Source organism: Scyliorhinus canicula, chromosome 3 (assembly GCF_902713615.1).
Source record: "Scyliorhinus canicula chromosome 3, sScyCan1.1, whole genome shotgun sequence".
Classification (NCBI taxonomy): Eukaryota; Metazoa; Chordata; class Chondrichthyes; order Carcharhiniformes; family Scyliorhinidae; genus Scyliorhinus; species Scyliorhinus canicula.
This window is the reverse complement of record NC_052148.1, coordinates 176,553,435-176,580,293: the sequence shown is the minus strand read 5'-3', so window position 1 is coordinate 176,580,293 and position 26,859 is coordinate 176,553,435.

Here is a 26,859-nt window from a genome sequence, read left to right as displayed (position 1 = left end):
GTGTTGTCCGTCTGACTTCTGGAAATCATTATGCACCATCTGAGATAAAGGGTGGCGTCTTCTTCCCTCGCGAGCAGCGGGGATTGTGGTGGGCAGGGACACATAATTTGCCGTGAATTTAAAAAATCAGTTTCCCGCTGGTGGGAAAATAGTTTGGAATTTTATTCTCACAACGTTCAAGGTGGGTAAAAGGCGGGTTGAGTTTTCTGTTGAGCAATTTTGGAAACCCTATTTGCATCCATCAGTATCCCATAAAAGTTCGTTAAAATGCCACCTCACTGAATTCACGTTCTCCCTCCAGATTAAGTGCCCCACCAGCGGATAATTAGTTTGGTCTGATTTATGTATATAAGTGGCATGCACTTGGTGAACTTCATTTCTTGGCTTGGAGGTCAGTAGATACTACTTTTGGTTTCTTTCACACTGTTACTGAGATATATCGGGTACCTGAAACACAAGCTGAGCTAAGGCTGAAGACACATGAGGCACAGCTAGAGAGAAGGATGAGATGGAGCCAGGGACTGGAGTGGTAAGTAACAAATGGGAAGGGTGAAAGGCTGTTCGGGGCTACAGGTTAAAAGACTGTCCGGGGTAGGTCCAGAGACTTCCCTGGGGCTGAGGCCACATGTATGGGGGCATGTATAAGAGACTGTCCTAGGGATGTATGGGCCTTGTTACAGGGCTCTGCATGGTCCACATGTTCAAAGCAGGCGAAGAAGGGCCCATCTCTGGTTGGCACATGCCTTGGTGGAGCACCGATCTGCGCAGCAAGAGGCAGCAGGAGCTCAGAAAGTTCCAGATGCTCCCGAAGTGGGGCAAAACCAACAAAGATGTGTGCTGCGACCAAGGGTATATGGAAGATATACTCTCCGGTGACCGGAGAATCGGTGCCATTGGTGCCGGCGCGGTTGGCGCGGCGCTGGCCGGGGGCTGCTCATCGCACACCCACAATGGGCCGACTGCCCGCCATCCTCGTATGGTCCTACCCAGTGGGGCCTCAGCATTCATGTTGCGGGGGGTGGCCTGGTGGGTGGGAAGGGGAAGGGGGATCTGACTCCGGGGAGGTTGGGGGGGGTCCTCCACCGTGGTCTGGCCTATGATCGAGGCTTACTGACCGGTGGGCAGGCTTATCCTGGTGGGGCCTATGTTCCCCCGTGCCGGGCCCCTGTAGCTCTCCGCCATGTTGCGTCGGGACCGGCGTGGAGACGGCAACCCACGCGCATGTGTGAACTCGCGCTGGCCGTGGCTCGGAAGCGTGGCACCCATTCTGCGGCCTGTATCAGCAGCTGGATTGGTGTGAGGCTCTCTGGCTGTGCTGTGCTGTGCTGGCCCCCTGTGCAGCGCAGGATCACTGTTCCTAGGGGCCAGATGACGCCGTCATAAAACGCTCCAGCATTTATGACGGTGCCGACACTTAGCCCCAAGATCAGAGAATCCCGCCCAACATTTCACAATACGGCAAAAATCTCACAATGAATTTGGAAATATCATTAGTCGTGTATGACCTGACGACGAGATCATCCTTGGAAGGGACAGTAGCCTTGGCAACATGTGGCTGCTGTGGAATATGATTAGCACTCCTTTAGCCCATGTCCTTAAGCAGCTCCACATAGTACAGTCCTTTCACCCATTGCCTCACAAAGTCAGTGTGATAGCCGCTTTCCAAATTACTCAGGGGTTCACTCATGTCAGTACGACACCAGCTCAATAAGGTGTCTCAAACACACACCATTCTTTAATGCTTTGCACTTGGACAACATCGGGAGAACTCCATTTGTCCCATCGTCAGCTCTCAACAATGCAGAACGCTGAGGCAGCATCTTGCTACTGCCCCCAAATTGTCCTTCGCACATCAGGCACATTGACCTTTAACTCTACATTAAACAGCAGAGCTTCAAGGTTTGTTTTCAATGTCCTCACAGAGAATGTGTCTTCAGGACAACAGTTTGATGAGGAGCAAACACTCAGGACTCTATCATCATTGGAAAACGGCCAAGTTTCTGTCCTGGATGAGCTTTGCACAAGGGTGAAACCAGGACACAGCAGCCAATCAACATCATCCCTTCATAGACCCTGCTGAGGTAGTAGGAGATTTGCAAATGCATCGCTCTCAGAGCATGACATTGTCAGCTTACAAAGCCCATTCCTTTCCATATCGCCTCAGTACTTTCCTACAATGAATTCCAGGTGGGGTTTTGTGCTGTGTTTTTACACAAGGAGAATGTAAAACAGCACTGAGCAGCTATCCAGTTCCATTGTAGGATCATTGCAGGTAAGGAGACATCTTCATCAAGAGGACCACACACCTCTGATATCACACACTCGTATCTCTCCTGCAGACATTTGTAATTTCCCAATCAATCCTCACTTACTGAGTTCAGCATCATGTGTGGGGAGAGCAGGAAATCAGCGCAAAATAACGTTCAGCCTTAACCGCAGCCACGTCATCCATCCGGAGAGTGACATGGAAGCCAAAGTTCAATACACTGTTCTCAAGAACTCTCAGCACCATTGCCAGCTGTGCATTGGAGAAGCAAAATACAACATTTGTCGCAACCACTTCTTGTACCATCCATAAACAACAGACATCAGTGCAACGGCAGCTGGATAATTACCAACTTTACTGACCACTTTTCCAGAGCCCAAAGTCTGTCTGCCTGAGAGTTAAGGCTGACAACTGCTGGTTGTGTGTAACATCCCTATGAACTCTAACCCTTAGACTGCCTCAAGCCCTGATGAGCGAGTGAGTTTGCAGTGAGTAGAAGTTTCATTTTCCCTGGAGGAGCGGAGTGGAACAGGTCAGGTGTATTGAGCCGCCATCAGTGTCAGAGTGCATTTCCTGCTCTCACAGTTGTGGAAATAAAGGTTGCTCACAGTGGTGAGATTGTGTGAGGATTTGTGCAACTAAAGAAGGGATATCATTGGGCAGCTATGTATTGGATTGTTACATGCCGACAAGACATTGAAGCAAATTGAATAAATCCATCAGACTTGGAGAAGGATTAATGTGACATATATTTACAGAAGTGAAAAGTCAAAACAATGAGTGAACTCCTGTGAGGCATTCAAAACGTCTTCATTTTCCTTACTCTACCACTATGTGTAGGTACAGCCCAGCCTGCCTGCTGGCTGCTGCGCCCTGTTGTCTGAGACGATTTGGGCAGGAGTTGCCTTGTGTCTTGAGGCCTTGAGGATGGTGGCCTGCTAAAGGTCCCCTGTTCAGGTTGTGATGCACCCTCCTCATCCTGACCTACTGGAGTAGATAAAGTCAACAGCAGTGGAGAGTTGGATGGCAGAGCTTTCTTGCCTGGCTGGAGCTACCCCTCCTTTTGGGTGTCCGATGGCCTCTCCCTGACTCCTTGAGGAAAGGGGCACCTAGAAATAGGTTGAGGTTCCTCATCCTCCGCTCACCTAGTTACTGCTGGGATGCACCAATGGCTAGAGTGATGATGCGCAGGTCCGAGCACAGATCCAGCAGAAACAGCTGGACCTGGGTCTCCACGGTGGTTGGCACCCTTCCCATGGAGACTTCAATACACTCGCTTGCTGGAGCCATGACATCAGATAGAACGTGGATGGATCCCTCCATCTTTTGGTCCAGTCTGAGAACAGCTTTGAAAAACTCTGTCTTATGCTCCCCTGCCTGTCTTTGCATCTCCAACATCTCTCTCGACTGATTCCAGAGGCTCATCATCGGACTCAGACTCTGTAGTGGTCTGGCCTCCAGCAGTCCTCCGAGTGTCAGAGCCTTTGGCTGTCACTGCCTCCGCCAGCTCTGGACCCTTGTTTCTGTTAAGTGAACCAGAGCCTACACAAGACCTAGCTCCCACCGAGGCCCTTGTTTCTGCACTGACGGAGGGTTCAGGGGAACGCAATGACGATCCTTCATCGGAGGATAATTCTGCTTCCTGCTCAGAGGTGGTCTGGGACTGCGTTTGCTGGTGGAGGACGTCCTCCCCCTTTTCTTTCTGGGGCGGAATTCTCCGCTCCCCATGCCGGGTGGGAGAGTCGCGGGAGGGCCGGGCGACTCACGGCATGCCCCCCCCTGGTGCCCCCCGCGATTCGCCCACCCCCTGCTCGGAATAATCGCCGCTCGCCGTTTTTCACGGCGACCGCCGATTCTCCAGCCCGGATGGGCCGAGCGGCCTGCCGTTCCCAACCGGTTCACGATGGCGGCAACCACACCTGGTCTCTGCTGTCGTGAATATGGGCGCCAAATGCTCGTTTGAAGCTTGTGGGGGGCAGAGAGGAGAATGAGCACCACGGCCGTGCTCGGGAGGGGACTGGCCCGCGATCGGTGCCCACCGATTGTTGGGCCGGCGTCTCAAAGCGACGCACTCTTTCCCCTCCGCCACCCCGCAAGATCAAGCCGCCACATCTTGCGGGGCAGTGGATGGGAAGACGCCAACTGCGCATGCGCGGATTGGAGCCGTCTGCCGTCGTGACGTCAGCCACGCATGCGCGGGTTAGAGCCGGCCAACCTGCGCATGCGCGGCTGACGTCACTTAGGCGCCGCCGTCACGTCATTCTCGGCGTGCCGCCTTGACGCAAGCTTCAAGGCCCGGCAGCCGAGAGTTACGGAGCACCGCTCCTAACCCCCCCGGGTGGGGGTGAATAAGGTGCGAGGAGCGGCCTCCGAGGCCGTCGTGAAACTCGGCTGAGTTCACGACGGCCTTCCCGATTTATCGCGGGAGCGGAGAATTCTGCCCCAGGTTTGGTTGCCGCCATCGTGAACCGGTCGGGAACGGCAGGCCGCTCGGCCCATCCGGGCCGGAGAATCGCCGGTCGGCGTGAAAAACGGCGAGCGGCGATTCTTCCCGAGCGGGGGGGTGGGAGAATTGCAGGGGGCATCCGCAGGAGGTGTCATGAGTCGCCCGGCCCTCCCGCGATTCTCCCACCCGGCGTGGGGAGCGGAAAATTCCGCCCGAGGTCCCAGGTTCGATCCCGGCTCTGGGTCACTGTCCGTGTCGAGGTTGCACATTCTCCCTGTGTTTGCGTGGGTTTCACCCTGACAACCCAAAGATGTGCAGGTTAGGTGGATCAGCCATGCTAAATTGCCCCTTAATTGAAAAAAAATAATTGGGTACTCTAAATTTATTTGTAAAAAAATATTGTCGGTGTATACTGGATGGATCCTCACTGGCTTGTTGGGGGAAGGTTGAACTCACCTCCTGCACAGGAACAATCCCTCACCTCACCGTAGTTAGGTTTGCGGCCTATTCGTCAAACCTTGACAGGGCCCGGAATTCTGGGGTTCCTCTCCAATCCTGCCACTCTCTCTTTTGTTATGTGCAATGTTGTCGTGCATAAAGACAGATGGATTGATTGTGAGCACAATAAGTGAAAGTGCAGTTCAGGCGCATGTTTGTCTCCGAACCCTTCCCAGTAAGGGATTAAGATGCCATTTGTTCAGGAACTTAAATGAGGTGGTGACGTTAAAATGGCTGGAAGACATTCACAGCTAATGTCCCATCTGCTGGCTATGTGCGACATGCTCTAGGCTGTAATCTTAAGGCTGTTTGATGCCCTTATGAGAGTGTCAGCTTCCAGTGGGTAGAAGTTTCACTTACCCTGGCAGGGCGGAGTGAAACAGGTCATTCAGCCTTTTCTAACACATCAGGGCAGTCCTTCTCTGGCCCTCATGGGCACTAACCTTCCTGGCGCCCTCATGGTAGGCCAACGTGGTCAGGCGGGAGGGCCCCCTGCTTCCATCCCTTGGAAAGAGGATATATCCCGTCATTCCTGGAGGCCTGAAGGAGAAGCCATAGGGAGGCATCACTCAACCATGGGACAGAGGAGTTCCTTTGCTTGGGCACCGCCATTTTATTTGTGACCACAGCTGTCCCACCGTCCAGTGAGAATCTCGCCACTTTCCCTCCCGCCACCAGACTTAGTCTCCAGAATGGAAAATTCCACCCATAGTGTCCAGATTTTATCAAATAGAGAATTCACTCATTATCTTCAGCCAGTCCAGTATATATTACGTCAGGTTCAGAATTTATGTGTGCACTTCGTTGTTTCATTCATTTCACACTAAATCTGCGTCTAACTTGGCTCTATTGTGAAGGATTAGTCTCTGTTCTTTCAACAGTATTCGGCTGGGGAATGCATTAAATTGCATGCTTCTGTTCTCAAGGTACATCTGCTCTCTGAAGGAATTTGAAGGAAGAAATATATTGTCTGCTGTGTTATGTTAATACTAAGGCTTAGCAATATGCGCTGGAGGGAAGAAGTGCCTCATGCAGTGCTGTTTACCATAAACCCCATAATTTATGTAGTGAATGGAATTAGTTATTTAAATAACACTCAGCAGTATTGTTTACAGGCACTGCAATATATTGAGAGCAAAATCTGCTGCAGGAGAAAATGTAACCCTGCTGAGATTTGCTCAATATTCTTGTGTTTATTCATTTCAGTGCAAAAGTTGTAACGTGGTAAAGAGACGGGGGTGGAAATTTGTCACAGGCATGCGGTGGGGTTAGATCACGTCTCCGATATAATCACACTGGGGCTTTGTTTATCAGTGAAGGTCAGGAATCCATGTTGGTCCTGTTTTTGAAATAAGCACTGTAGAGCTATTTAAGGATGTAATAGACTACAATTTTATGGGCCACTTACGATTTAAAGATGAGGTTTACATGGGCATCGGAGCCTCAGATGGCAGCTGATGTCAGTGTTGCACTCAGTAACATTGGAGTCAGGCAATTTTCCATTATAGGTAGGATGGTCCTGCACAGGTACAGCATTTATCCTGCAGGAGAGGCAGTCGGGAAGCCATTTATCTGGGTCTGCAGCCCCTTGATGGCATTGAGGTCCTCACAGGTCCAAAGTGGAGACTAGGGTTAACTGTGTTGCAGCAACCTCTGTCATGTTAGTCCTTCAATCTGGCATTGCCTAAGTGTCATGGGCATCAATCATTCAGGGGGTGGCGGCTTCTCCAGTGAGGAGGAGATCCTGAGTCGGCGTGCTGTGGGGGCTGAGGGCACATGGATTAGGACAGCAGCCAGATTGTACAGACATTGGATGAGCTATCTCAAGAAGTCAGGGCAACTGTATTGCTGAAGCCTGATCCTTGAGCCATGAGGGCAGTGGAGGTGAGCTCTGGTTGCATTGGTGGCTTTCTAATGCCAGTGTCCTAAATGTCAATACCTCCAGTTAATTCCAGGGGCCCACTCTAAGCATGTGCACAATTCCCTGTCAGCTGCATAGCATTGCAGCAAGGCAGGGACATAGGGTGCTGAAGGATAGTCATATGGACACGAAACATTAATGGGTGATATATGGAGAGATGAGTGATAAATGGAGGTATGTGTGTGCACAGACTGATGGAGGGATGAGTGACTGATGGAGGATGAGTGACTGATGGAGGGATGAGTGACTAATGGAGGGATGAGTGACTGATGGAGGGATGAGTGACTGATGGAGGATGAGTGACTGATGGAGAATGAGTGACTGATGGAGAATGAGTGACTGATGGAGGATGAGTGACTGATGGAGAATGAGTGACTGATGGAGGATGAGTGACTGATGGAGGATGAGTGACTGATGGAGCGATGAGTGACTGATGGAGGGATGAGTGACTGATGGAGGATGAGTGACTGATAGAGAATGAGTGACTGATGGAGAATGAGTGACTGATGGAGAATGAGTGACTGATGGAGGGATTGGTGACTGATGGAGGGATTGGTGACTGATGGAGGGATGAGTGAATGATGGAGAATGAGTGACTGATGGAGGATGAGTGACTGATGGAGGGATGAGTGACTGATGGAGGATGAATGACTGATGGAGGGATTAGTTACTGATGGAGGGATGAGTGACTGATGGAGAATGAGTGACTGATAGAGGGATGAGTGACTGATGGAGGGATGAGTGACTGATGGAGGAGGAGTGACTGATGGAGCGTTGAGTGACTGATGGAGAATGAGTGACTGATGGAGCGATGAGTGACTAATGGAGGATGAGTGACTGATGGAGGGATGAGTGACTAATGGAGAATGAGTGACTGATGGAGGATGAGTGACTGATGGAGCGATGAGTGACTGATGGAGGGATGAGTGACTGATGGAGGATGAGTGACTGATAGAGAATGAGTGACTGATGGAGAATGAGTGACTGATGGAGGATGAGTGACTGATGGATGATGAGTGACTGATGGAGGAATGAGTGACTGATGTTGAATGAGTGACTGATGGAGGATGAGTGACTGATGGAAGGAAGAGTGACTGATGGAGAATGAGTGACTGATGGAGGGATTGGTGGCTGTTGGAGGGATGAGTGACTAATGGAGAATGAGTGACTGATGGAGGATGAGTGACTGATGGAGCGATGAGTGACTGATGGAGGGATGAGTGACTGATGGAGGATGAGTGACTGATAGAGAATGAGTGACTGATGGAGAATGAGTGACTGATGGAGGATGAGTGACTGATGGAGGATGAGTGACTAATGGAGAATGAGTGACTGATGGAGGATGAGTGACTGATGGAGCGATGAGTGACTGATGGAGGGATGAGTGACTGATGGAGGATGAGTGACTGATAGAGAATGAGTGACTGATGGAGAATGAGTGACTGATGGAGGATGAGTGACTGATGGAGGATGAGTGACTGATGGAGGATGAGTAACTGATGGAGGGATGAGTGAATGATGGAGGGATGAGTGACTGATGGAGAATGAGTGACTGATGGAGGATGAGTGACTGATAGAGGGAAGAGTGACTGATGGAGGGATGAGTGACTGATGGAGGGATGAGTGACTGATGGAGGGAAGAGTGACTGATGGAGAGATGAGTGACTGATGGAGGGATGAGTGAATGATGGAGGGATGAGTGACTGATGGAGGGAAGAGTGACTGATGGAGAGATGAGTGACTGATGGAGGGATGAGTGAATGATGGAGGGATGAGTGACTGATGGAGAATGAGTGACTGATGGAGCGATGAGTGACTAATGGAGGATGAGTGACTGATGGAGGGAAGAGTGACTGATGGAGAGATGAGTGACTGATGGAGGGATGAGTGAATGATGGAGGGATGAGTGACTGATGGAGGGAAGAGTGACTGATGGAGAGATGAGTGACTGATGGAGGGATGAGTGAATGATGGAGGGATGAGTGACTGATGGAGGATGAGTGACTGATGGAGAATGAGTGACTGATGGAGGATGAGTGACTGATGGAGGATGAGTGACTGATGGAAGATGAGTGACTGATGGAGCGTTGAGTGACTGATGGAGAATGAGTGACTGATGGAGCGTTGAGTGACTGATGGAGAATGAGTGACTGATGGAGCGATGAGTGACTAATGGAGGATGAGTGACTGATGGAGGGAAGAGTGACTGATGGAGGGATGAGTTACTGATGGAGGGATGAGTGACTGATGGAGGGATGAGTGACTGATGGAGGATGAGTGACTGATAGAGAATGAGTGACTGATGGAGAATGAGTGACTGATGGAGGATGAGTGACTGATGGAGGATGAGTGACTGATGGAGGATGAGTAACTGATGGAGGGATGAGTGAATGATGGAGGGATGAGTGACTGATGGAGAATGAGTGACTGATGGAGGATGAGTGACTGATAGAGGGAAGAGTGACTGATGGAGGGATGAGTGACTGATGGAGGGATGAGTGACTGATGGAGGGAAGAGTGACTGATGGAGAGATGAGTGACTGATGGAGGGATGAGTGAATGATGGAGGGATGAGTGACTGATGGAGAATGAGTGACTGATGGAGCGATGAGTGACTAATGGAGGATGAGTGACTGATGGAGGGAAGAGTGACTGATGGAGAGATGAGTGACTGATGGAGGGATGAGTGAATGATGGAGGGATGAGTGACTGATGGAGGGAAGAGTGACTGATGGAGAGATGAGTGACTGATGGAGGGATGAGTGAATGATGGAGGGATGAGTGACTGATGGAGGATGAGTGACTGATGGAGAATGAGTGACTGATGGAGGATGAGTGACTGATGGAGGATGAGTGACTGATGGAAGATGAGTGACTGATGGAGCGTTGAGTGACTGATGGAGAATGAGTGACTGATGGAGCGATGAGTGACTAATGGAGGATGAGTGACTGATGGAGGGAAGAGTGACTGATGGAGGGATGCGTTACTGATGGAGGGATGAGTGACTGATGGAGGGATGAGTGACTGATGGAGGATGAGTGACTGATGGAGCGATGAGTGACTGATGGAGGATGAGTGACTGATGGAGGGATTAGTGACTGATGGAGCGATGAGTGACTAATGGAGGATGAGTGACTGATGGAGGATGAGTGACTGATGGAGCGATGAGTGACTAATGGAGGATGAGTGACTGATGGAGAATGAGTGACTGATGGAGGGATGAGTGACTGATTGAGGGATTGGTGACTGATGGAGGAATGAGTGACTGATGGAGGGATGAGTGACTGATGGAGGGATGAGTGACTGATGGAGGGATGAGTGACTGATGGAGGATGAGTGACTGATGGAGGGATTGGTGACTGATGGAGGGATTGGTGACTGATGGAGGATGAGTGACTGATGGAGAATGAGTGACTGATGGAGGATGAGTGACTGATGGAGGATGAGTGACTGATGGAGGATGAGTGGCTGATGGAGGATGAATGACTGATGGAGAATGAGTGACTGATGGAGGGATGAGTGGCTGATGGAGGGATGAGTGACTGATGGAGAATGAGTGTCTGATGGAGGGGTGAGTGACTAATGGAGGGATGAGTGACTGATGGAGCGTTGAGTGACTGATGGAGGATGAGTGACTGATGGAGCGATGAGTGACTAATGGAGGACGAGTGACTGATGGAGAATGAGTGACTGATGGTGGGATGAGTGACTGATGGAGGATGAGTGACTAATGGAGGATGAATGACTGATGGAGGATGAGTGACTGATGGAGGGGTGAGTGACTGATGGAGGGATGAGTGACTGATGGAGGATGAATGACTGATGGAGGATGAGTGACTGATGGAGGGGTGAGTGACTGATGGAGGGATGAGTGACTGATGGAGGGATGAGTGACTGATGGAGGATGAGTGACTGATGGAGGATGAGTGACTGATGGAGGGATGAGTGACTGATGGAGGATGAGTGACTGATGGAGGGATGAGTGACTGATGGAGAATGAGTGACTGATGGAGGATGAGTGACTGATGGAGGATGAGTGACTAATGGAGGATGAGTGACTGATGGACGATGAGTGACTGATGGATCGATGAGTGACTAATGGAGGATGAGTGACTGATGGAGGATGAGTGACTGATGGTGGGATGAGTGACTGATGGAGGATGAGTGACTGATGGAGGATGAGTTACTAATGGAGGGATGAGTGACTAATGGAGGGATGAGTGACTGATGGAGGGATGAGTGACTGATGGAGGGATTGGTGACTGATGGAGGGATGAGTGACTGATGGAGGGATGAGTGACTGATGGAGGGATGAGTTACTGATGGAGGGATGAGTGACTAATGGAGGATGAGTGACTGATGGAGAATGAGTGACTGATGGAGGGATGAGTGACTGATTGAGGGATTGGTGACTGATGGAGGAATGAGTGACTGATGGAGGGATGAGTGACTGATGGAGGGATGAGTGACTGATGGAGGGATGAGTGACTGATGGAGGATGAGTGACTGATGGAGGGATTGGTGACTGATGGAGGGATTGGTGACTGATGGAGGATGAGTGACTGATGGAGAATGAGTGACTGATGGAGGATGAGTGACTGATGGAGGATGAGTGACTGATGGAGGATGAGTGGCTGATGGAGGATGAATGACTGATGGAGAATGAGTGACTGATGGAGGGATGAGTGGCTGATGGAGGGATGAGTGACTGATGGAGAATGAGTGTCTGATGGAGGGGTGAGTGACTAATGGAGGGATGAGTGACTGATGGAGCGTTGAGTGACTGATGGAGGATGAGTGACTGATGGAGCGATGAGTGACTAATGGAGGATGAGTGACTGATGGAGAATGAGTGACTGATGGTGGGATGAGTGACTGATGGAGGATGAGTGACTGATGGAGAATGAGTGACTAATGGAGGGATGAGTGACTGATGGAGGATGAATGACTGATGGAGGATGAGTGACTGATGGAGGGGTGAGTGACTGATGGAGGGATGAGTGACTGATGGAGGGATGAGTGACTGATGGAGGACGAGTGACTGATGGAGGATGAGTGACTGATGGAGGGATGAGTGACTGATGGAGGATGAGTGACTGATGGAGGGATGAGTGACTGATGGAGGATGAGTGACTGATGGAGGATGAGTGACTGATGGAGGATGAGTGACTAATGGAGGATGAGTGACTGATGGACGATGAGTGACTGATGGATCGATGAGTGACTAATGGAGGATGAGTGACTGATGGAGGATGAGTGACTGATGGTGGGATGAGTGACTGATGGAGGATGAGTGACTGATGGAGGATGAGTTACTAATGGAGGGATGAGTGACTAATGGAGGGATGAGTGACTGATGGAGGGATTGGTGACTGATGGAGCGATGAGTGACTAATGGAGGGATGAGTGTCTAATGGAGGATGAGTGACTGATGGAGGGATTGGTGACTGATGGAGGGATGAGTGACTGATGGAGGATGAGTGACTGATGGAGAATGAGTGACTGATGGAGGAATGAGTGACTGATGGAGGGATGAGTGACTGATGGAGAATGAGTGACTGATGGAGGATGAGTGACTGATGGAGGAATGAGTGACTGATGGAGGGATGAGTGACTGATGGAGGGATGAGTGACTGATGGAGGATGAGTGACTGATGGAGGGATGAGTGACTGATGGAGGGATTGGTGACTGATGGAGGGATGAGTGACTGATGGAGGGATGAGTGACTGATGGAGGGATGAGTGACTGATGGAGGATGAGTGACTGATGGAGGGATGAGTGACTGATTGAGAATGAGTGACTGATGGAGGGATGAGTGACTGATGGAGAATGCGTGACTGATGGAAGGAAGAGTGACTGATGGAGATGAGTGACTGATGGAGAATGAGTGACTGATGGAGGGATTGGTGACTGATGGAGGGATGAGTGACTGATGGAGAATGAGTGACTGATGGAAGGAAGAGTGACTGATGGAGGGACGAATCCTGAGTCAAAGGATGTCTGAATAAGGGTTTGGGCAATCTGGGCCCTTTCAGCGTCACCATCACTTCCTACCTCATCATTTGGTGATGTGACCACCACTTCTGTCCCTGCACCTGGCCACTGTGCGGTTGACAACCCTTCCTGCCGGCCGTGAATTGACCGGCACCTATGAAATTGCACTGGCAAAATGATTTGTTGCAGAGACCCATTGCGACCCACTTCTGATCCCCTTCTTCCTGTCGGTCCCGTGAAATCCTGGATTTTGTGAGCTGCTTATTGTCATGCTTCTGTCTTTACTACTACAATATGTATTTATATTGCATCTTTAGCATGGTAAAATGTTCCTACGTGATTTACAGGGCTGTTGTTAAACAACATTTGAAATTAAGTCACATCAGGAGAGATAGCTGACCTAAAACTTGCACAAAGAGTTGGTTTTAAGAAAGATCTGTAAGGAGCGTGAGAGAGACAGAGGGATTTGGGGTCCGAAATCCAGAGCTTAGAACCCAGGCAGCTGAAGGCATGGCCACCATTGGTGAAGTGATGAAATTCAGGATGAACAAGAGAGCAGAACTGGGGGAGCTCAGCGATCTTAGAGAGTTGGAGAGCTGGTAGAAATGATTGAGATAGGGAGGGACTAAGACAGGGAGGGATTCAAACACAAAGCAGCACATTCCCTGAACTAGCACAAGCTGTGTCCTGGGAGATCCAAGAGTATGGATAAATATTGAAAGCACAAAGAATTTTCACATCAGAATGCTTTCCATATATATTTAAATTGAACACATTTGAAACTAAGCACACGTGGATGTCTCCAATCTAGTTAAAATGCTACTACACATTCACTTTAGCTGACACTTGTTCAATGTAACATTACACAGCACAGAGTGGTTCTGCTTTAAACACACAGATTTACTCTGTCAACACCAATCACTCCTGTATTTTATGCATAACTCAAGAGATTACAAAGCAAGAACAAATGGAACTGTTCCAGGCAATTGGCTGAAAAAGCAGTGTAGGTGAATTGATATTCTATTGAAGTTGTGAATGGCTGAATAAGTAACCAATGCTTGGACTTTAATGTTTCTGCAGCTACTATTTATCCTTGGAACTAATATCCTTCAAGGAAAAAACAAAATAAATAATTTACACACTTGGTTTGACCAGGAAGCATTCGAAGAAATCAATGCAAAACGCGAGTGCTCTGTTAGATACTTCAGTGATCAAAACTTTGACAGATGTCACATTGGTCGGAATTTAATGAAGATTCTGGAAGTGGGATGCATGGTGGGTGGGAGAGCTAATTATGCAGGAGTCCAACTGTTGAAATGATGATGGTGAGTTCAGAATGCAAAGATTAAGTCAATGGTGTGACAGTGTTGGGTCAGGTCTGACTGTGGCAGCTTCCTATTTGTACGATATTTGCATGTTATGAATACCTTTAAGGTTTTTGAAATTAACTGTGTTTAAACTAAGTCCTACATTCAAGATTAAGTCAACAGTGCACAGGACCTGAGAGGTATTCAGTTCACATTTTGTTCAAGAGTGGTGTGCAAGTGGTAATGTGGTACAAATCCCACCACGGCTGATTCAATAAGAATCTGGAATTAAAAGTCGAATGGTGACTATGAAACCACAGCCAGTTGTAAAAAAACCCATCTGGGTTCACTAATGATATCCCTTTAGAGAAGGGAGTCTGCCATTCTGGAAGAGACCTCTGAGGGTGGGGTAGGGTGGGGTCAAGACATGGAGGTGTGCAGTAGAAAGGGAAGGGACCTGAGTGGCCTGACCTGAAGGGACTTGGGTGTGGGGACAGTCAGTGAAGATATACAAAATCAGGAGCCGAAAGGGGACTTTCCATATCGGGATTCTGTGGGCCAAACTCAGGGTACCTGTTAGTAGAGGGAATGCTCACTGTCACTGGGGGTACTTTGATTTGGTGATAACCAAAGTGGCCCTCAAAGTGACTGCGGTGTTCAACCTGTTCACCAGCAGCTGCTTCCAGGACTCCGCAGGTGATGTCCGTGGCATTTTGCATGCTGCCACATACAGATGTGTGCCAATGAGTTCCACAGCCAAATGACCAGGGCAATGGGCTTCGTGGCCATCACTCATTTCCCTCAAGTGCAAGAGGTAATTGACTGCACTCATGTTGCCATTAGAGCTCTCGCGAAAAGGCCAGTAGCACATATCAACCACAAGGGATTCTACTTTCTAAACACTCAATTGATCTGCCATCCCAGATGAAGAATCATGCAGGTTGGTGTATGTTTCCCAGGGAGCTCATATGATTCATTTGTCTTGTAGAACTTGTAGCTTCCTGAGCTTTTGGAGGCTCCTGTCCAGATTCCTGACTGGATCCTAGATGACATGGTCTTTATCGTCTGGAACTGGTTGATGACACCAGCGTGGCACCCCCATAGTGCAGCAGAAGAGCACTACAATGCGGCCCATGCCTCCACCAGAGATATCATTGAACAGGCCATTGGCATTTTAAAAATGCACTTTTGCTGCCTTGTCAGGTCTGAAGGGGCTCTGAAATATGCACCACACAGATGGATGTGTTATGTTGTGCACTTCACAAAGTGACCAAATAATCATTATTAGTGTCACAAGTAGGCTTACATTAACATTGCAATGAAGTTACTGTGAAAATCCCCCAGTTGCCACTGTCCAATTCACCTAACAGCATGTCTTTCTGGACTTATGCGAGGAAACCGGAGTGCCTGGAGGAAACTCACGCAGACACGGGGAGGACTTGCAGACTCTGCAGAGACCGTGACCCAAGTCGGGAATTGAACTCAGGTCCCTGTCGCTGTGAAGCAACAGTGTTAACCACTGTGCTACTGTGCATGCAATGTGGCACCCCTTTCGTCAGGGCAACATAGAAGACCAACACTCCTCCTCACATTAGGATGATTGGGATGGACCTGAGGAAGACTAATAGATGCCAAGGGCCATGGAGAGATGCCCCAGAGATACTGCGGCAATCTCATTTACGCAATATTCACCCAGGATTGAGGGAGCTACGTGACCATTGACCTAACGCCAGGATTGGTTTGCCTTCTCAGGATGTCTACCAACCCCTGTCTGCCTTCTCTCTCCCACACCACCTCCCTGCCCCTACCAAGCCACAGGATCTACCTCTGAAACTGCATCCTCTACCACCTAGACTAGTAAGGGCAGTGAACGTCTGTCACACACACTCTCTAGGGAAAACTGTTACCCAAAGCAACGGATGCCCTCATGGACATTCGTCAAGCTACCTATAAGACCATAAGACTATAAGACATAGGAGCAAAATTAGGTCACTCGGCCCATCGAGTCTGCTCCGCCATTCAATCATGGCTGCTATTTTCTCATCCCCATTCTCCTGCCTTCTCCCCATAACCCCTGATCCCTTTATTAATCAAGAACCTATCTATCTCTGTCTTAAAGACACTCAGTGATTTGGCCTCCACAGCCTTCTGCGGAAAAGAGTTCCACAGATTCACCACCCTCTGGCTGAAGAAATTCCTCCTCATCTCTGTTTTAAAGGATTGTCGGTTTCGTCTGAGTTGGTGTCCTCTGGTTCTAGTTTCTCCTAACATCCTCTCCACGTCCACTCTATCCAGGCCTAGCAGTATCCTGTAAGTTTAAATAAGATCCCACCTCATCCTTCTAAACTCCAACGAGTACAGATCCAACCGTTCCTCATACGACAAGTTCTTCATTCCAGGGATCAATCTTGTGAACCTCCTCTGGACCTTCCAAGGCCAGCACATCCTTCCTTTGATACGGGGCCCAAAACTGCTTACAATACTCCAAATGGGTCTGGCAAGAACCTTATACAGCCTCAGAATTACCTCCCTGGCCTTGTATTCTAGCCCTCTTGACATGAATGCTAACATTGCATTTGCCTTCTTAACTGCCAACTGAACCTGTACGTTAACCTTAAGAGAATATCATGACCAAGATCTCAGAACCTACTCTACCATTACAGGTCCTTGACTTCATGTAAGGCAGTCCAGTTGTCCCTGTGGAACAAAGTCTCAGGCAATCACCTCGTCACTACATATATTGGAGTATCTGTAGAGTCTGCATGTCCCTGTGTCCCATATATTGGCTAAATGGACACACACAAATTAAGTATATAAAGATGGATTATAAAAATATAACCCCATCATCTCCTATACAATAAAGAGGATGCCTAACACTCCCCTGTACCCATCAATGAGTACTAACAATGAGGCATAACAGTATAGCTGGGTCTCCAACTAATCAAAACTCTAAAAGGATGATGATGCACACATCACAAAAGTGGAAACAGGATATTGTACAGTATTTACATGTGACAAAGTGAATGTTGTAAACGGGTCCTTGCCACCTTTGTGCCCTCAGTAATTCTTAAGTTTTATTTTCCTGCCCCGATGTCTTGGTGTGAACCTGACAGCAGCCACTGAAGTGGAGACAGAATGCTGAGTGTGGTGCTCCATTGCCTGAGATGACTTTGGCTAACATCCTCTGGAGGTTTGCAGCCCTGTGAGCTCCCTCCTACTGGGGTTAACCTGCACAGGCACAGGGACAGACTCCACGACCACACCTACTGGATGCAGAGTGGTCAGTGGGAGAGGAGAAGGATTTTGCAGGACCTCATCCCTTTTTCTACCTATAGTTTTGGTAACAATATGTACCATAATATCCATCTGTTTGCCCTCCCCCTTCAGTGTGCCCAACATCCAAACCTCAACAGTAAATTAGGCTGCTTAGTTACTGAAATACATCAAACCCATAGAATCTCTACAGTGCAGAAGGAGACCATTCGGCTCATAGAATCTGCACCAAACCTCCGAAAGAGTATTCTATCTAGGTACAAATAGTATCTTAAGGTACAATCAGCCATGGCATAACTGAATGGTGTTGCTCGTTCTGGGTGAGTGTGCTTAACACTCAATTTGGCGCTGTTTCTTGTTCTAAGCTCTGGAGTCGCCAGGTGCTGTTAAGACACCGCCACAAGCTTCAAGGTGAAGTTCAAAGCAATAAAACCGTACACCAATTAGTAAGTCCAAACAACTAGAGTTTATTATCATACAATTATAATAACTACCCATGCACACGCTAAAGGATTAAACTTACTCCTACCGCTAAACAACTAATACTTATCTCGAAGGAACTGCTGGGTCAGGGAACAAGGCCTCTTGCTCTGCTCTGGTCTGCAGACTTCAGATTGTTATCAATTGAAAAGGGGGTCAGGAGTGTCTATTTCTGGTAGCGGTCGTCGTTAGGCACTTACTTGTTGGTGGCTGCTGCTCGACGGCTGGAGTAGGAGTCAGGAGCCAGGAGACAGGAGACTGAAACATGTGTGGGACCCTTCTTTTATAGGTCCCAGGGGGTCCCTGCCCCTTTGAGCGGACTCCCTTACCTGCTTGGAATCGATTGGGTCTCTTCCCAATCGATATGTTTGAACACCCCAATCATAGGGCAGGTCCTTGGTTGCTGGGGCGGTTCTTGGGACCTATTGTTTTGGGCTTCTCTGGCGCCACTGGGTCTGGCCTTCCATAGAATGTATCGATTTGTGCTTAACTTGTGTCCATTGTATCTGGGACTCGCCCGGTATCGCCTCATTAGTATGTTAACGGGTTTTCTTTCACAGTGCTGTCTGGTGTCTGCAGCAGTCAAAACCTGTTTCTGCAGTCGTCCCAATACACAATCGCCTTGCAAGATGCTTGCTTTCCAACATGTCAATTTTCCCTGCATTCCTTGGAATCTTCCATTTTGTGTTGGGCAGTGGCCACCCCAGGTGGCTACAATGGTGGAACAGGCTCAAGGGAAAGAATGGCCCCCTCCTGATCCTAAATTCCTGAAGGTTGCCAGAGTTACGGGGCTCTCATTGTCTTTAGGTTTCTAGAGGAGGTATGCGTTAACATGAGAAAGGTACGGCGGACCTTTGCGCTCTGATGACAGGGCAGGATCAGTGATATGAAACAAGCAATGCTCAAAAATAACACAAATTACATTACAATTCTTGTCCGTCTATTGTGGGCGGGATTTGTTGGGCGAGCTCGCCCAGTGACTGGAAATTCCTGCCCGAGGTCAACAGACATTTACATGGTCCCCGTTCCATCCCTGGCGATCTTGTGGTAGGCACGGCTGCAAAATCCAACCCTGTAAGTGTAATTAATCAAGTACAGGAAGGTACCATGCCAGAACACCGGCCATTAATTTGCATCATGTGCTGGATATGGTTGCATGGCATTTTATTGTGGTTGGAGCATATCTCAGCATTTAGACATGGTGCTTTCACAGCAACATGTGTGTAGGCAATGGCACACTGCCATGGGAAATTCCGCTATACTGACAAAGCCATGAACACTCCAGCTGCTTCTCTCTAGCCGCATAAAATGTATTCCCCTTTGCTGGCATGTGGAGTCTTTGTGATTCCCCAAATTCAGCAGGACATAGCAAACTGCAAGATGTTAAAGCTTTTGCCTGCTACAAGCTGGAAGAATCCAGTCATGAAGAGGTCCATGGTCACAGTTACCTTCATTTACTCACTTTTCCAACTTCTTCCATCGGGCAGGAGATTCAGAAGTCTGAGAACACGCACGAACAGACTCAAAAACAGCTTCTTCCCCACTGTCACCAGACTCCTAAATGACCCTCTTATTGACTGACCTCATTAACACTACACCCTGTATGCTTCATCCGATGCCAATGCTTATATAATCACATTGTATATCTTGTGTTGCCCTATTATGTATTCTCATGTATTTTCTTGAATTTTGTTTAATTCCCTTTTCTTCCATGTACTGAATGATCTGTTGAGCTGCTTGCAGAAAAATACTTTTCACTGTACCTCGGTACACGTGACAATAAACAAATCCAATCCAATTAGCCACAGGCAGGGCCATCCTCACCCTGCCCTGAAGCTGCTGGTCTGCCTGCAGCAGGTAGCTAATTTCAGTGAACATTACCTTCATGAAATAGAGCCATCATGTACACAGTTCTTTGCTTTGCTTGGAGTAACAGATTTGCTCACTGAAAGCCTTCGCTGGTCATGACCTCCTGCTGAGAGGCCAATTGCTCACTCTTCCCTCCTCCATCTTTAAGCCTTTTGTTTTGTTTCTGTTCAGGTCTATGTCATTGGGGATGGCAAGAACAGTGCCCATGACTGAGAGCAAGTGGACTGAGCAAAAATCTTGAAATGAGGAGCAAGGCCATCACCACTTGCCGCACCATTCCTGCAAATTTGACCAACTTTAAGTAGCAATGGAAAGCTCAGAGCATTTCTACAAATCAGCAGCATCCATTCGAAATCAATCAGCAAATATCCTGAAAATAGTTGATGATGCCTTTAAATAACATTGAGAGGATCCTTCCTGCTACTATAGCAAGTTCAACTGTGTGAGATTAAATGCGCCGGGTAACAGTTGAGGTTAAAAATGAATGTTTATTGTGGTGGATGGGGTGTTATTCAAATGGGTGCTTTGACCTGGATGGTATCTGTATGCCACACTGAAGGTGTGCATGGATCGATACTAATTTGTACCCAAAACAGCAGCCAGAGCATCAGAATTACAGGCGTTATAAAGGCCAATGTTGCAGCCAGCGAATATCTGATATTATCAGGGTCAGTGAATGAAAATAAAAAGGAAACAATTCAAATGGAGATTAAAACTGAGGCCAACATTAATTGCATTAATTGTTAACAAATGAATGCATAAGTGGCGTTGCATTTATTTCAGAGTTGAACTTGTCATAGAGCAGCAAAGTGATACCATGGGATACAAATGTATGAATATTTACCAAGTTCATCTGAAATTCCTCTCCACAGTTTTAGCATGGATAATATAATCCATTTAAATTAAACAATTTAATGCCCCTACTAAAATACAGAGCAGGAAAGGCCAGCTGAGTGTATTAAGTGGTCTTACGTTAGCATCTCACAGAGTAATTTCAGAATCATGATGGTTTATTGCAAAGTGAAAGGCATTTTTCAGTCTGCTGCATTGAAGAACATTTTGATGAGTAAACTATCGCTCGCTTCAGAGACCATGATAGTAAGTCTATCATCATCCATTAAAACCAGTGATTTAATGACTTGACGTAACCTGTGCTCCTGGGTCTTCAGTATGCACTCATTGTGCCATACATCCGTCAAAACCCTTCGTGTCACCGTCAGATTTTCTGATAATGTTTCTTATGACATCTGTCCTCAGACTGCGACAAGCTGCTCGGCTTAAAATATTAAAAGATTAAAAAGTAAATTTGTTCCAATTTTTAATCACTATATGGGGCAACAATTTCAGAGACCTTTACAACGTCCCCCTACCCACCTCTCCCCCCCCCCCCAACCCACGTACACACCCATCCCACAAGACAGGAAGAGAGGTGAGAGGTCCCAAAACCACGACACCAGGCAATGTGTTAATTTCAAGGTGCTGACTTCAGGGAGCTGGGAGATGTCAGACCTGCACCTCTACTCGACAGCTGGCTGAATTTGAAACCGAAAATCAACAGTACATCACAGGAAAACTGTAAATTTATTGGTTGGTGAGAGGCTGCTGTTAAGGGACGCCTGCCTATAGCTAAAAATTAGAATTATTTTTTATAAAGTAGCTAATTATAATGAATTAACAAAAAACAAGTAAAAGGGAATTAAGTTAGGGCAAACTAGAATAGTTACAATAACTAAAGCAAAGTAAAATAAAGTCAACGTATGTAAACTTTAAGACATGACAGTGCAGCTCAGCCACATGGAATGCATGTCCTGTAGCATGTGGGAAGTCATGGATGCTTCCCGTGATGTAGACAACGACAGCTGCAGAAATGTTACCAGCTGCAAAAACCTGAGCTCCTGGTTTTGGAGCTTGAACGGCAGCTGAAGTTATTGTGACGCATCTGCGAGACTGAGAGATATTTGGACAGCGTGTTCAGAGAGGTTGGCACCCCAAAGGTTAGGATCATGCAGGCAGATAGCTCATTGAAATTACAATGCAGAAGGAGGCCATTTGACCCATTGAGTCTGCACCGGCCTTTGGAAAGGGCCACACCTCCCACACCTCCACCATATCTCCGTAACCCACTAACCCCACCTAACCTTTTTGGAGACTAGGGGGAATTATGCATGGCCAATCCACCTAACCGGCACATCTTTGGACAGTGGGAGGAAACTGGAGCACCAGGAAGAAACCCACGCAGAGACGGGGAAAACGTTCAGACTCCACACAGTGACCCTGTCTGTAGGAGGCTGCGACACCCCAAGCAGATGGACACTGACATCGGTACACACATTTCCAAAGACCTCACAACTTACAGCACTGGTTGCCATGGCCTGCCAATAACCACCAAAGCCTCTGTGATCTGGAACATCTTCATTTCTTGCTCCTTTCCGGGATCAGATGCAGATCTTAGTGGCATCTCCGACATTGCTGCCCATCACTACACCTCACTGGTCATTGATGCCATCTTGCCAGAGCTGGAGAGCGCATCCTTCAACAACAGTCCCAGCCTCACATGGACAGAGGGCAGTGCATATTGCCCCCATTACTGAATTCCCTGAGGGGCAGAGCATCATCAATTTCACCCATATGGCCATCTAGGTACCAAGTCGTCAGCCAGTGACATCCATCAACAGGAAGGGTTTCCACTCCCTAAACATTCAACTACTCCATGACCACAGCAAGAGTTTCCTTCGTGTTCACCTTCCTGGTGGATGCCATGATGCCTGCATCATCTGCCAGTCCATGCTGCCTCAGATCTTCACTCTCAAAGAATATGGCTGGATCCAAGATGATGAGGAAAATCTCATGAGAGGTGGGCACTGGCTCCTCTGCCAGTGGAGGCACAGAGGTGATGTAATCAATGCCACCTGCACAGCAAGGCAACCACTGAACAGGCCATTAAACCTGTAAATATGAGATTCTGGTACCTAAACCAGTCGTGTGGTGGCTTCCAATACTATGCTGTGTGCGATATAATAGTTGTCACCAATCTTTTTTTATGAAGCTACATATTTTTCATATATGATTGGTCCTATTGAAGGATCTCAGTCATTGTGGTGGTCTGCTACACTCTCCATAACAATGGGCTTCACAGATATTGTAAAAGGGTCTGTACCTTTTCCATTTGTCATGTGAGTGTCCCTTTAAGAAAGGTTTTTGTCTTCTCACATGGCTTCAGTGATGTATTTTTGAGGGTGGAGCTGGGCTGAGGCTCCAGGAGGTTTTGTTTTGGTTTCGCTTTCACATTTGGCTGCTGTGGACTCTTTTTTTTTATAAATTTAGATTACCCAATTATTTTTTCCAATTCAGGGGCAATTTAGTGTGGCCAATCCACCTACTCTGCACATTTTTTGGGTTGTGGGGGCGAAACCCACGCAGACACGGGAGAATGTGCAAACTCCACACAGACAGTGACCCAGAGCCGGGATCGAACCTGGGACCTCAGCGCCGTGAGGCAGCTGTGCTAACCACTAGGCCACCGTGCTGCCCTAACAGACATTTTTCCGGCCTGCCTCTGTATCTACATTTTAAAAGCTGCTCCAGACTGCTTGGTAACTTAAAAGAAATAATTGCTTTCTGAAAGGAATTCAAATCTGATGTTTGAAAAGGGGAACAGAGTATCAATAACAACAGTCTATTACAAGTGAGAATGCTGAGTGTGCTGAGCCACACCTTTGAAAAGGGGTTTCTGGTTTTACTTGGATTTTGTCATTGAATTGGAACAGTTAAGAGGAAATTCACTAAGGGTTATACATCGATTACTGTAGCTGTATGGGGTCTTTATGTTTGTACTTGATGAAAATTCTTGCTGTTTGTTTAAATATAAATTTTAACTACGTCCTTGGAATAAAGCTTTTTATTAAAAGTGCCTAAGAAGTCTGTTGAATGACACCTGAAAGGAAGGATCTTGTGCTCATCCAAGCCAAATTCAACACAATGTTATTGATCAGGTGAACTCCATAATATACTTTGGAGTTTTCTAAACCCTGGCCCATAACACATTGATGTTTACAAAGGCCTGGAACATCAGAATGGAAAAGTACACTTCTTTCAGACTGAAGGTTAGTGCTCAGATTTAGAGAACTGTGTCAAAATATTTCACTGCTTGGAATGTGACCATTAATTATTATTCTACTAGAAATTAGTGCTGACAACAGGAATGGACACAGCATTGCCTCTCAGGATGTCGGCCATTTTACAGTTGGGTATGAGATGTCAAGTGACAAACACCCAGATGGCTGGCATACATTTGCGTTTTGCTGGGGCCATTAGGTCCTACATTGCTTTTCTTGCTCTATTATTCCAGTTTTCTTCTCCTGATTCAGTGTTTTATGCTGGGTGACAGGTGCATGAAGATTGACAATGATCTAGGAACCTCCCTGATGTAATCACTCTTCATGTGAGACCAGGAAAGAATACGAGTTGATCAGACTGCATCATCAAATCTATGAATTTTCTTTCAATAGAACAATCACAAATAGAAAATATTTAGCTTCATAAAAATATCTCTCTGTTAGCTGTCATTTCACACAATACATAAGACTGGATTCTCCAGTCTCCGAACCCCGTGTTCTCGGTGACACGCCGTTTGCTGGCAGCGGAATTCCCTACTCCCGCCATTTGTCAGTCGGATTTCTCACTGAAGCCACGCACGCTGCCGGGAAACCCGCAGGTGGGCCGAGCTGCTGGCGGGAACAAGGAATCCCAATAGCCGGAGAATTACGGCCATAGTGTTTTAATAATTGGACACTGTCGTCTTAAGACTTTATTATCATAAAAACATTGAAGATATCCTCGGTCCTGACTGCAGAGGCCTATCAATATTCCAGACTTCTTTCTGAAAAGGATAATTCATTCCAGAAATGCTGTAAGTAATTGTCCAGCTCATAACTGCTGGACCAGGATTAGAGAATTCATTAAAGTTTTCAATGATTGAACTTTATATAATTACCATAAGTTGAACTAAGGTGAAATCATTTGTGCAATATGGAAAGCTTTAGGACTTTGAAGTGACATTAGTTTTGTAAGCCTTCATTTTGTAACTGGTGGGAATCCTTCTTTCATTTCTAGCTGCAAGATGCTTTATATGTTAAATTAAATATACAATTGTTACGGGTCTGATATTCAGTCTTAATGGGAAGTTGAACAGTACATTAGGGCCTCGATTCACCGTTTTGTAGACTACGTGATCCCACCAGCAGCGACTCACCACTGGTCTCTGCTGGCGCTAGAAGTGGCGCCTAGATTACCTCTCCTCTATCATGCTAACTTATGCATAACAGAGGAGAGCTCACGAGAGCTCACTAGATTCCGTCAGAATCCCGACATCGGGCTGCTATTTTGAGCAGGTGGTCCGATACCGAGGTCTGGAGGCACAAGCCCATCTGCATAACATTCCAAATATATTCTTCTTACTGAGCAGGCTGTGCAAGACCACAGGGAGAGATCCAGGGCAGTTGGGGGACAAACCACAGTAAATAAGTTTGTCTATTATGAGATCTGTTGTAACGAGTGGGAATTTATGGACAGGATAGGTCAGAGTCAATTTGGATTCTGGAACCAAAGCAAGAATCTTGCGGATTTTACAAACGTTTGTCCACTTACTGTCACATCACACACCACCCTTACTTGGAAATATGTCACTATTCCTTCACTGTCTCTGGATCAGTATCCTGGAACTCCCTTCCCAACAGCACTGTGTGAATAGCTTCACCACACAGATTGCAGTGGTTCAGGAAAGCCACCCCTTTCTCAAGGGCAATGAGGGAGGGTAAATAAATACTGGCCTTGCCAGCTCTGAATCAACTCTGAAGAAGAGTCATGCAGACTCGAAATGTTAACTCCTTTTTCCACAGAGGCTGCCAGACCTTCTACGTTTATCCAGCATATTCTGTTTTTATTTTGGATTATCAGTATCAGCAGTATTTCGCTTTAATGCATAGGGGAGTAAACGACATTGGATCACCTGGCCTGCGGTGCGTCCTGCACCAATCATTTCCCACATTGCAAGCACCAACACAAACTAATACCCATAGCCCATCTGATTCAGGAATGGGTATTTGATAAAGCACGGCTTTCATTTTGGGGAGGAATAGGAAATATAAAGATCAGGTGAGACTGCAACTCCACAGTATTTACCAACAAATCAAGCAAGGGATTGACATCTCGTGGGCATGTCTCCAGATGGGAGTTATTGCAGAATGAAAATTCATGTACTACATCCTTCGAGTTCACCGTGGGTCTCCTGCAGCATCTGTCAGCAAAAAGTTTAATTGTTCCCCAATGTACCTCTGCATCCCCGCAGGAGGAATTCATGAATGTACCGAGAGCCATGAAGTAAATGGACCTCTGCAAGGATTCCCAATACAAAATTTTCACACAAATGTGACTGGTGTCATTGCGCGCCTGGGGACTCAGAGGATTGATGGTTGTGGGGAGGCGGGATTTCTTAGCCAGATTTGACTGATTGAGTAATCATTTGGAAAGAATATGGTTAGCGAATCGACCCACAGAGAGACACACTGCGCAGTCTGCGTATGACGACTTTAATGGAAACTGAAGAGCATCTGACTAGGAAGCCCAGCACTGAGGGCTAGGCTGGTGATGGGTCTGAGAAGATTATCTATTCTAAAGATGCTGGCACAAACTTCCACTCCAGAGACCAGAGAGGAGAACAACATAGCCAGAAAGCAGGCAAGTGCTGGCAGAGATTTGGCTGAGGCTCCAGATCTTGTGGGGACATTGCAGGATCCTGCATCTGG